Raw genomic sequence first — 12,253 nt, 5'->3', positions numbered from 1 at the left:
GAATTACATTATTACAACGATTTACTTTGGAGTATGGAGTTAATCACATTGGCTTTTGAAATAAGTTATTTATTATTCAACGACCTTAAACATTTTTGTCACTTAGTGGTGTTAAGCCTAATTATTAAGGAAATTTATTTTAAATATAAGAAGATCAGCATCACTCAAGTACTTTGGCATGACGATTTTAAAAAATTCAAAAAGTGGAGTTAACCATTTTCTTTTTATTTGTTTCTTGGAAACAACTGATTGCCTCGTTTTTTTGATATAAAAAAAAATGTTAAAAATAATGACTACAATGAAAGTTCTATTATTCTATTGCGTTTAGATTATTTGATTTTATACAACAGTTACCAGAATATAATATTTTTATTGGATCGTGTAAATTAACGTTGATACAAATTGTTTATTCATTCCTATTTTTCCTTCTATTTCCGTAAAGGTGATTTTTATATTAATTTCGATTTTATTTTGTTATATATTTCAGAACTTTTGACGTGTACTACAGGGTAATTTCAAAAACTGGAACAAAATGCAATTGTTTTCTAAACGAAAGTAAGTAAAAATAATAGGAAAATTAAATGGTTTCACAGATTCTACAGGGTGTTTGGTAACTGGTGGTACAAGCGAAAAGGGGGTGATTCTATATGAAAGAATAAGTCGAAAATATAGAATAAACATTTTTCGTTTGAGGCTTTGTTCTCGAGAAAATCGACTTTGAATTTTCGTCGAGTACGCATGCACCCTACTATGCCGTGGATGAATGGATACACCGAACGTCGAGATCCATTCATCCACGGCATAGTAGGGTGCATGCGTACTCGACGAAAATTTAAAGTCGATTTTCTCGAAAACAAAGCCTCAAACGAAAAATGTTTATTCTATATTTTCGACTTATTCTTTCATGTAGAATCACCCCCTTTTCGCTTGTACCACCAGTTACCAAACACCCTGTATATTTCTGCAAATGTCACAGTGTACATGTAATACGGAATTGCATTATTTTTTGAATAATGCTAGCCTTTCTGGTGTCAATAGGTTCGAATTTGTGTGAAAAAGTACGTCGATAAGCCTGAAATTTTTCGGGATAAAGATATTTTTAACGATGAAAGTAAATTTGAAATATCTAACGCCAGGAAAAGAAAAATGGTACGGAGAAAACTGGGTCGAGAATTCAGTGAAAAGAACCTAATTCCTACGGTGAAGCATGGTGGCGGCTGGGTATGGGGGTGTGTACAGGGTGAACCACTTAACGTGGTCACCTGAAATTATTCTCTTATTAGTGGGTCGATAAAAAAATTCGTTGTATCGCATAATACGGTTTAAAGAGACCAGTAAGATAATCCATGGTATACTTTTATCAGTTATTTTTCTTTCAAGTTTTCAAGTTCAACGCCTTTCTATGGTAGATATGCATTTATCTACAAAAAACTAAGGGTGACCTTGCAAATTTGAAAAAACAGAAACAATTGATAAAAAGTATAGTACAGTCGTGTTAAGGGACCTCTTTGAAAGAAAAATTCGATCAGTCTACTGATAAAAAAATAATGTAAGGTGATCACGTTTCGTGGTTCACCCTGTATATCGCTTGCGGGGGCTGGAAATTTACATTTTATCGAAGACAGGATTAATCGTTTATACACTACCGGCCAAAAGTTTGGAATCACCGAGCATTGCAATTTACATAAAAATTTCCAGAAAGAAGTCAGCGACTTTGAGAATTTTTTATCGTTCGAATCAATTGACATGAGACAAATTGATAAATGTAGAATTGAGATAAACTTCAAATCTATAAAAAAATTAGCAGCAGATTTAATATTGATGAAAAGTGGGAGGTGATTCCAAACTTTTGGCCGGTAGTGTATAAATATTTTGGAAGAACACTTAAAAACACAGTATAGAACACAGTTAGTCTTAGGATGTGATTAGCATTCTGCTAGAAAAAGTAAACAGTGAGTATTGCATAATTTCTGTGATCAATAACAAACACCTCGGCAAGCACCGGACATTATTCTCATAGAAGATCTTTAGGTACGTTTAAAGAGACCTTCATACTTCAACAAGAACGAAATAATATAGAGACAGAAATGAACTTTGTCAGATGAGTTTCAGATGCAGTTATTCATATTATTAAATATTATCCAAATGGACACTGCACTATTTCTGTATTTGTTGCTGTGTGCAAGAGGGGATGGTTTAAATATCTTACAAAACATGAACTATTTATTGTAGATTGGAAAAACGCGAGCAATTTCTTCCTAACAATAGCATTTAATTATACAATACATTTTAAACAAAAAGTTGTCACATTTTCATTAATATTCGGACACTTTATGAAGAATAAATATTTTACATACAAAAGTTACGAAAAACTGCGATTTCAATATTTTGTCGCAAATCCTTTTTGTTTAATAATCTGTAATAAAAGCTAAAGAACACGCTATAAAATGTCTACAGTCCATTCTAATATTTTAGTTTAAAGCACGTTAATTAGTGACTGAATACTTTCGTTATTTGTAGATATTGGTACTCGCACTTTTTTAAATATAACTTTTCGCTACACCTACGTCCCATTTTATTTTCAAATCGTTAGACTATCACCGTAGAGTAAAATAAGAAAGATTTGTTAAACGTATATTTCGATTTCTTTTCTTTTCCACTAATACATAATTTTACATCAAATTTACTTGACGTTTAAAGCGGTCGGATACTTTCGCGACTAACTGTGGTATCACAACGTGATAGAAAAATTTACGTAACCATCGTTCCATTTTTCATACGTTAGAGGTCATGCAGTAAATTTAGAAAATCTGCATGGAAGAGTCGTAATTTTATTAAAGAGAAATAATTCGACATAAACGGAGCTTATATTTGAAAATAAACTAGTTTTAATACATATATGTAATACGTGTACGTTGTTTTTGTCATAATTACGCCAACAGAACAAAAGTTCTTCCTTTTTGCCTCGCGGGGCAAATGAACATTAACTCACGCGTGTTACTCCGGTTGCAGTTGCATCTTATGAAATAGAAATAATGAATGCCAGTTATATTCAAGTAGTCATCGTTGACTCGCGTTGCCCATTCAATGGTGGGCCGTATGATCTCAATCAAGAACATAGATTGTCGTCCTTATTATGCAGCTCGCGTTAGTTGACACTGTTACAGTTATGAAGCATGGTCTACATGCAATAATCAGTTTGTTGACCTTACCGAAGAAGGCGACGATTTTCACGATTGCATTTTAACATTGGAAAGACCGTCTGGGTCAAAAACGACCCATTGGCAACATTCCAAAAATGAATTTTTTACATAACTAAAACGTGATTAAAAAATTAGATCTATTTCCATACCAATGGAGGTATATGTGCAGAAAATAATGTCGGAAAATTATAAACAATAATACTTACCAGTGTCGAACATTCATTTTCTTTTCGAAAGTTGCTAATGAGTTATTTCCACCTGGCCAGTCTTTCCAGTGTGAAAACGTTGCTGGCGTAGAATGGTAATGATTCAATTGTCGTACTACCTAGCTAATATGTAAAAAATGCAGTTAGAATACGGTGTATACTGGGTGACCCATTTTAATTTATAAATGCTAATATTTCGGAAACTACGTTGAATTGACGAACCTTAGGGGATTAAATGAGACGAAGGGGGACACTAGTACGACACTGGTAGGTACAAGTTCGCTAAGTACAAGCGTTGAGGTTGTCAGTTTCAGTTGAATTTTTTAAAATGACGTAGATATAATATATTTTTTTTTGTACAAAATCACAGAGCGCAACGAGACAAATACAACAACTTTACATGTTGTAACCAACCAACACTTCATTTTATGAAGTAACGTAGGCATCTCGCACATTACTTTTGTGTCAACCATACTTAAATAATATATCTACAGTAGTTTCTCATATAGATTCGGATTTTTATATAAGTAGAATTTTGTGTATACAGAAAATCATGGAAATTATTTGAAAAATGTTTTTTTTTTTTTCAAAATAAACTTAAATTAGTTATAATACCACAGACACACAAAATGAGGTATGCCTGCTTCATATTTTCATGTTTATTTAGACAAGATCAATTGCTTGAAAGACTTGAATGTCTAGTTCTTCAATTCTGTTTATCTACACTGCCCGCGAAAAAAATTGCAAGGCTTGGAAATTGGGATTGCACAAATCAGGAAATCCCATGTTTTTCGGGCTACTATGAGGAAAAAGTTGACCTTTCTTAACCAAAGGGTCTAACCGAATATGCATAGTAAAAATGCGGCTAAACCAAATGAAACGCGTGATACGTCAATTAAAACTTCCTAGGAAAACCATTTCGACACAGTTTTAAAAGACAGAAAATAGTGGTTTTTAAATTTTTGAACTACGACGCACCATTCCAAAAAATCTGAAAAACTTATGCGTTAATAAACATGACAGGCAGCTTCTACTGTAAAAATATAAATGTTGTCATTTGATAACTTCAATAAACAATTGGCATATTAAATGTTTTTTCATTTTTTAGAAATAGGTTTTTCAGTCAAAAAATCTGAAAAAATTCTCAGATATGTAACACTCTGGATATAGTGTCTCAGATTTTTTTCATAATTTTTTATGGGATAGAGCAAAAGAAATCAAGCATAAACTGAAAATCACGTTTAGGTCGGTAACTACCCTAATAATAGGGGTAAAGGGCTAAAACTTTCAATTCGCGTATCACACGTTTCATTTGGTTTAGGTCACTTTTACCATGCTTAATCGGCTAGACCCTTTTCATCATTTTTCCCGTGTAAACTTCAGATTTGTGCAATTTCGTCTTTCAGGTGTCGCAATTTTTTTGGCGAGCACCGTAGTTCCAAACTAACACGAGGAAAAGACAATTTACCGAATGTAGATTGCCCTGGCGAACAATCAGAATCGTGGCTTATTAAGCCAGCACTTGCCGTACTATCAAACGAATCGCGTAATTATCAACTTAATACATAACGGCTAGAAACGGAAAGCTCGTTTCGCAGCTCGCGTTCTCACATGGAACGCAGCACAGAATTGATCCGAATACCGCGATTGTTAAAAATAGACGCTTGGTGCAAGTGTTCTATGGGTCGAGTGTCCTCGTACAAACATCTCGTAGGAATTCGAAACACGCAAACCGATTGCCCCCACACCGTGTGTGAATCGAATATGTTGGACCACGGTTCCGCTACAAATCGGAAATAGAAGAGGAAATTTTGCCGATACGGTGTGCACGGATATGGCTGTTCACGTGCTCCGAAGAATTCATCTTTCTAAGGTGATTTAAGTCGGGAAGCCTTCGCGGTGGAAGGTAATGCGCTGTCAGCTAAATTCAGTTAACTAGCTGGAGGTAGTCGGTGCGAATGTGATCACCGCAGGGGTTTGGAACTGTTCTAACTTGTTAAAGATTTTCGGTAGGCGAATTAAGGGTCTGATCTAATTAGAGGAAACGAAGTCGTTCTGTTCAGAATTTGCCTTGCTAACTGGAGGTTGGAAGCTCTTCTCGCGTAATTGGGAAAGTCAAGTGATTTGGTTTAAATCGAGGAAGCCATTTTTATATATGATTTTTGCGCGTTTATGTTTCGTTCGATTGTGCATTTGTTTGTTATTTACTAAGTTTCGTTTGAAATTTCGCTTGTGCTGTCATCTTAGAAATAAAATTCAATTGGATTGACTGCGTGAGATCATTTTTTCCAAGGTCGTATTTTACGAGATTTCAAGATCATCGCAATTTTTCTAGATGAAATGCTGTATTTTCGAAATTGAATTTGTTTAGTTACATTAATTCCATTGAAATTCTTTTTTGATTAATTTTTTCATATTCTTATGTATACAGGGTGTTTCGTCTAACTCAAAATGTCTTCGTTCTTTTCGTGTTACGAAAGACTGTTGGACGAAGAAATTAACCCCTTAACATATGATTTCCTCTCTGACTGTGTATCTAAGCGTCAGCCATTTTACTGTTTCAGTACTGTATCAGGTAACAAAAGCTAAGCTGTTACAGATTAATTACGTTCAGTAATCCTCGGTCTTGCAAATTAAAACGAAAGTTAGGATTACAACGAATTCTTCCTACTAATATAACTATTTTTCTCACATCTCGACCAGAATCTCTGCCACGAGTCTGACTCGTTGTTATAGGTTAAAGGGGTAATCTGTTCGAAGGGGCAAATGTTGCCGTAAAGTAATAATTCTTTTCGAAATCGTACATTTCCAGATTTCAAACTCATTGTCATTTTTCTAAATAAAACGACATATTTTCGTTAGCATATTGTTAGAGCTGACGAAATGTCTAATTCACTCACATGTGTCGTGCTAGCCTTGAAATTACGTTAGAATGAGAAAAAACCTGTTCGTATCTATTTATTTCAGATGTTGAAAATAATTACTTCTACGTAGTTTTGAATACGGTAAACGAACGATTGTTTTGTATTTTCGATAAATTCCGGAACGATGGCGGTGCATTAGAGTTTTCAGGCTTTCACACATCCTGGATTGTTCGAATTGTTAATCGAGGCTTCCGGATTTAAGCCGTGTCCAATTGTTTTTGATTTCCAACGTTTCACCAGCATTCCAGCCAGCTTCATCAGGATTCAAATAACGCACCGATAATGTCGTTTGGGTTTGTGTTTATATGCAAACCGTGTTCACGTTACGGATCATTGGCTATCAATAATGTGTTTTTAATTGATCAGCTGAGCAATTAAAACACTTGTCTAAGCCAGCGTGGATTATCAACAGCCCATTGATGCATATTACGTGTATCAATTATTCGTGGTTTGTAAAAGATCACTTGTCAGTGAAGAGTACATAATCGAAAAATTGTCGGTCAATTTATACCCATAGAATTTCCGTCAATTATCAAAATTTATGATTTTTTCTTATTCTCCAAACAGTTTTGACAGACAAATCCGATTGGTGAGTGATTTGTCGGGCAACTGATAAGTGGATTGTTAGCTACTGTCGCCAAAAAAAAGGTTTTCTCTTTGAAGACACCAGAAATCAGTTCGAAATACCTAACAATATTAACCCTTTACACTCGAGTGGCGACTAAGGAGCGATGTTGTTTACCACTTGATAAAACATGAATTTTACGGAACAATAGGTCTATGAGCCTCCTTTAAATATTTAAGCAGTGAAATAGTGTGAAATAACCAACCTCTAATGAATTGTTACAAGGTCTTGTATAATTGATAATTGGTATAATTGATTTCTGTTAGTTTTAAAAAATTCAATGAACTGTGTAACAAATAAGCTCCTATTTGCTATTTCCCTATAGCAAAAGGATTTTCGTGTGCAAAGGGTTAAAGAAATATTTGAAACAGAAGAAAATCTCAAGACAGCGATCGAACTTGTTCGTAGAATAAATCTTTATTGTGAAATATAGAGTAACTAACTATAGTCGCTAATAACCAAGATGTTGATGCGACCTTAACTCTTATGACAATAACCAGAATTGTCGTCTACTTTATCGTCCAATTTCAGTAGTTTTCTGATAACAAAATTCTAAACTTCAGGCAAACACGAATAGGAAATGTGGCAAATAACAACGATCTGGCCGGATATTTCAATCTTTTACCTGGAAGATCAAATATTTTAAGTGAGAATTATGCAAAAGGGCACCCGGTTATTGACATAAGGGTTAAATTATATTTAAGAAATTTTTCCGTTTCTTCATCGATTTTTGTCTTACCACGACTTCTTTGAAGTCTGAGGCTACCTGTTTCACGAATTAATTAAATTTCTTTGTCCAAAGTTCATAAGTATTAGAACAGCTATTATGTTCGTATAGAAAGTATTAGTTAGTAAGTCAAAGTTAGTATCATATATCATTAGAAATATACAGGGTGTCGGGGTATTAGTTTCCAAAGTTTGTCTCGTAAGCGGTAGATTTATGAGAATAATCGAAGAGGACGAAGTTCGATATTTTGTCACAACTATTTCCTCGAAAATGTTTCTTTCGCAAAGCGCTGGCAAGAGGACTCTTTTAAAGATACTCCGCAGTGAGGTCCTTAACTGCCAGAGTATTGTTCTTCGAAAACTGAACATTTCTGATGCTTTTCCGGTGCGTGTGTAAAGGGGCGTTCAGACGATCGACTGTGTCGTCAATATTTCAGTATTGATTATCCGAGGGCGCCTTTAAACGTACAATAATGTTGAGAACCCTGAAATATTGACAATATATGAAAGCGCCTTAACGTACAGTGTCCTCCGGCTTAGCGCAATAGCATGTGGGACCGAGAAATTACACTAAGTTGGGGTAAGGTAAGTTGTCTTCGCCCTTTCGAGCAGATATTTATGAAGGCTACTCTACTAGGGATATTCTAAGAAGGAGCGAGATGGAGCATTAGATAGGTATACAGGGTGAGACAAGACACGTGGTACAGCCGAGCAGGGGATGATTCTACATGTAAAAATGAACCGAAAATAAAGAACACAATTTTTTCGTTTGTAGTCTCGTTTTCGACAAAATCGAGTTTGAGTATCTATAGAGCGTACGCGTGCACTTTCAATTGTTCAGAAGCATGTATAATCCTATTTCTTTGCGAAATGTGACGTTACCGCTGTTTATCAGCATAAAAGTACGAGCGGAAGCAATAGTTTCTGGAGAATCTTGGAATTCAATTTTCTCGACAATTAAGCCTTTCATGAAAAAATTTTACTCTTTATCTTCGGTTTATTTTTACGCGTGGAATCATCCTGTGCCCGATTGTACCACGCGTCCTGCCTCACCCTGTATATTGCCTCGACCGAGTGCACGAGTGCCTAGCAGGGATGCGAATGTTACACTAACTCGAGGCGAAAAACGTTACACTAATCCAGGGGATATGTACTTTCAACACAAACGTACGTCGAAGGAAAACATGCAAGCATCGTGTACCGCCATCGCTCTGGTATTTATCGAAAGTGTGAAACAATCATTCGTTTATCTTATTCGAAAAGGTGTAAGTTAAATTAACCCTTTAACCTATAGCACCGAGTGAGATTCGTGGCAGAGATTCTGGTGAAGATGTGACAGAAATAGTTACATTGGTAAGAAGAATTAATTGTAATCCTAACTTTCATTTTAATTTGTAAGACTGAGGGTTACTAAATGTAATTAATCCGCAACAGATTAGCTTTCGTTACCTGATGCAGTACTGAAACAGTAAAATGGCTGACGCTTAGATACACAGTCAGAAAAGAAATCATATGTTAAGGGGTTAAAGGAGTATTTCGAAGTGTGAAAAAATCGATGTTTTTTTTGCATAAATACATTTGTATTGAAAGTACATTTTCAAAATATAGTCTTGCAATATTAAGGAAAAATTCGTAAAAGTAACGAAGTTACAGGCACACCTATGGAGATGTGCCAGGACACTAACTTTGAACGCGTTTTTTTGAAGTTAGTATGCAGGGTAACATGAAAGGTAATCGACCAAACCAACTTCGGATAAAGTCCATTCAGTTCAATGTACATACATTTCCCGAGGGATTGAACCGAGATAATCAGTGTTTCATCTTTATTTATCGTGTTTTTATAAACAATATAAAACCGATTTCTTTGGTAGACAAACTTACTTTTCTTTTCCAAACTTTGAAGTTTCCTTTTCTTTTTCTTTCTTGTTACACGTCGGTTGAATCCTAGCATAAACTATCAAGGAGCAATAATATTTGAAATGCTTTGCTTTCGAGTCACTAAGACAAGTGTTAGGCTGCACGCCAAGTAATGAATGTTTGGAGATTGAACACATTGATGATGAAAGATAATCTAAGCTTCTGTTACATTATTTTGTAATTAATTAGTAAATGTATATAAATAAAAATTCACGTTGACATACTTTATATTGTATTGAATTTTCTCTATCTATTCGTCTCCAGTTATGTTGACTATTGTAAAGAAAAGGATAATTACGTTAAGGAAATGGTACGAAGGCAGGACAAATTAATTAGTCACTAATGTTTTCACTGTGTTAGTTTCTGTAACATTATTTCGATTAGAACGTTGCTCTTAAAATCTACTCATTTAACGTTATTGACACATTCTATTTTTGTAATATATCGTAAATTGATAAAAAGAATCAATATCTGCAGTCTATTGCAGTTAAATATTGGTACTGGAGCATAATAGTTGCTGTTCATATAGAAAGTGTAGAATTATCAGTAGAATTTTTACAGTTAAAATTCCCCTGTTATTGTGATTAATGCGCTCGATTTCACAAACATTCAGTCGCTTTTCTCCACGATTACCGCATGCATTGGCGTAGCCTGGATTTAGAGCTGCTTCAGTCACGCCTACCCTTATGCAGCCCGGCATGCAAGCCTGCAGTTCTGCTGCGCAGATCTGCAGGCGCCGCGATCGATTACTTTTACCTCTGGACGCGACCAAAGAACCACCACGTTTTCCAAGGTCTCACGGAGAATATTGATAGGGAAATTTCTCGCTCTCTCTCTCTCTCTGTGCCTTTTGTCTTTACAAAGCCGACAAGAAAATCGTCGCGTCTTGAGGTTTTCGGTAGAAAATAAACTCGACATGTTGGAATTCGTTTAAAAACCAGATAGAGTAGTTTGATGAATATTTTTTGTGACTGAAAAATGATGCTGCTTCCGTTAGCTTTCTAGGAACTTGTACAACTGTGGGTATTTTTATTGGAGTTTGAATGTGTAACAATTTATATGACTTCTTAAAAATGAGAATGCAGTGAACAAAAAAGGGGTCCAATTTTAAGTTTCTCCTACTTTGTTTCATCGTTAGTATAAACATACTTTGATAAAACCAGTTGAAATTTATTTATTTAAATTGTACTCGAAACGTAGTTTAGAGAAATCGAAGTAAAGAGAAGTTATTAAAAGCGTTTAGAATTGTAGATATAAGGGCAATAATGTTCATAAAAGTCAATAAGAAATATTTAACAATTTTTTTAGCACTCATGGAGATAATGCATAAAGTATCCAAAGTAATATTGTATTTTAAAATTATAAGCATAGGTTATTTACTTGTATTAATTAGTGAATTTCATGAAAAGAAAAATGAAGCTGTTTACACATTTTTGAAGTTTTTTTGACGAAGCGTTATTTTACAATGCTTCCAGTTTGAATGCACAATGAAAAATGCGTTGTTTCATTTACAAGCATAATAATATTTAAAAAATTGAAATATGTAGACGAACGATTACGAGCTATAAACATTCTTCTTAAAACGATACAAAACTTCAGAAAATGTTGAAACATTTATAAAAAATATAACTTCGACCATTGCAAAAATTCACGAGTCCATGCATATTTGTTGTATTTATAGAATGAATAGCTGACATTTGTTTTCAAAAAAATTTTATTTATAGTCAGCAGGTGTAAAAAAGATGATATGTAACATTATGAATTATTTATGTTACGTGGCATTACAATTGACCACGTATTTTACGTATTCAGTATTTTAAATTTAATAGTTTAAAACATATCTTTCTTTATGGAAATAAATTTTCATTTCATAAGTCACTTTTATTATCACATTGCTGTTATTAAACAATTATAACGCATTTTATTCTGTGTACTTGACCCTTTTATAAAGGTACCAAGATTATTTTACTTCTTGTTTATAACTAAGCTCCTTTCAAATTTTTTTTTGTACCTTGAGATAAAATAGCATGTCATTTTTATGTGGGTAAGTTATGAAGCTAAGAGAATGCCTGTAATTTCTAAATCAGTTAGTGGTAGATAGCTAAAAATGTTTAATGCTTATTTGACATTTTGTGAAATTTATATTATAAAGACAACTAGATTACAATTTAATCTTGTTGAAAATTAATTGTTAGTTCAATGTTAAAAAAGTATGAAATTTATATAACGTTAATTTATGCAATTTATTGAAAAATATTAAAAGGAACATTTTTTAATACAACTAAAATAATCACATATTGTGAATTTGTAAGTGGATTAAAACTATGTGTACGGTTCACTGTAAGTATTTATTCACTCCTTTAAAATAATAATTAAAATTAAAACTGCAAAGATGTTCGTAACAAAATAACGAACATCATTTTTTAACGACCTGTTATAATAAAGCCTAATTTTAATTATCATATTTCAATTTTTACATATACCGTCAAATGTATTCCGCAAAAGGTACATTATTTTTTTAAAAACAAACGAATAATTTCGACATAATTGAAATTTATGAAATTTCTTTTAACATCACTCAATTATCAAAAATTCGTACAATCTCTGTGCAACTAGGAGAATTCACTTCCAAGTAAGAAATTGTTCCGACGT

Source organism: Habropoda laboriosa, unplaced genomic scaffold, assembly GCF_001263275.1.
Source record: "Habropoda laboriosa isolate 0110345459 unplaced genomic scaffold, ASM126327v1 scaffold158, whole genome shotgun sequence".
Lineage (NCBI taxonomy): Eukaryota > Metazoa > Arthropoda > Insecta > Hymenoptera > Apidae > Habropoda > Habropoda laboriosa.
The sequence above is the reverse complement of the archived record's forward strand: the minus strand, read 5'-3'. Positions refer to the sequence as shown.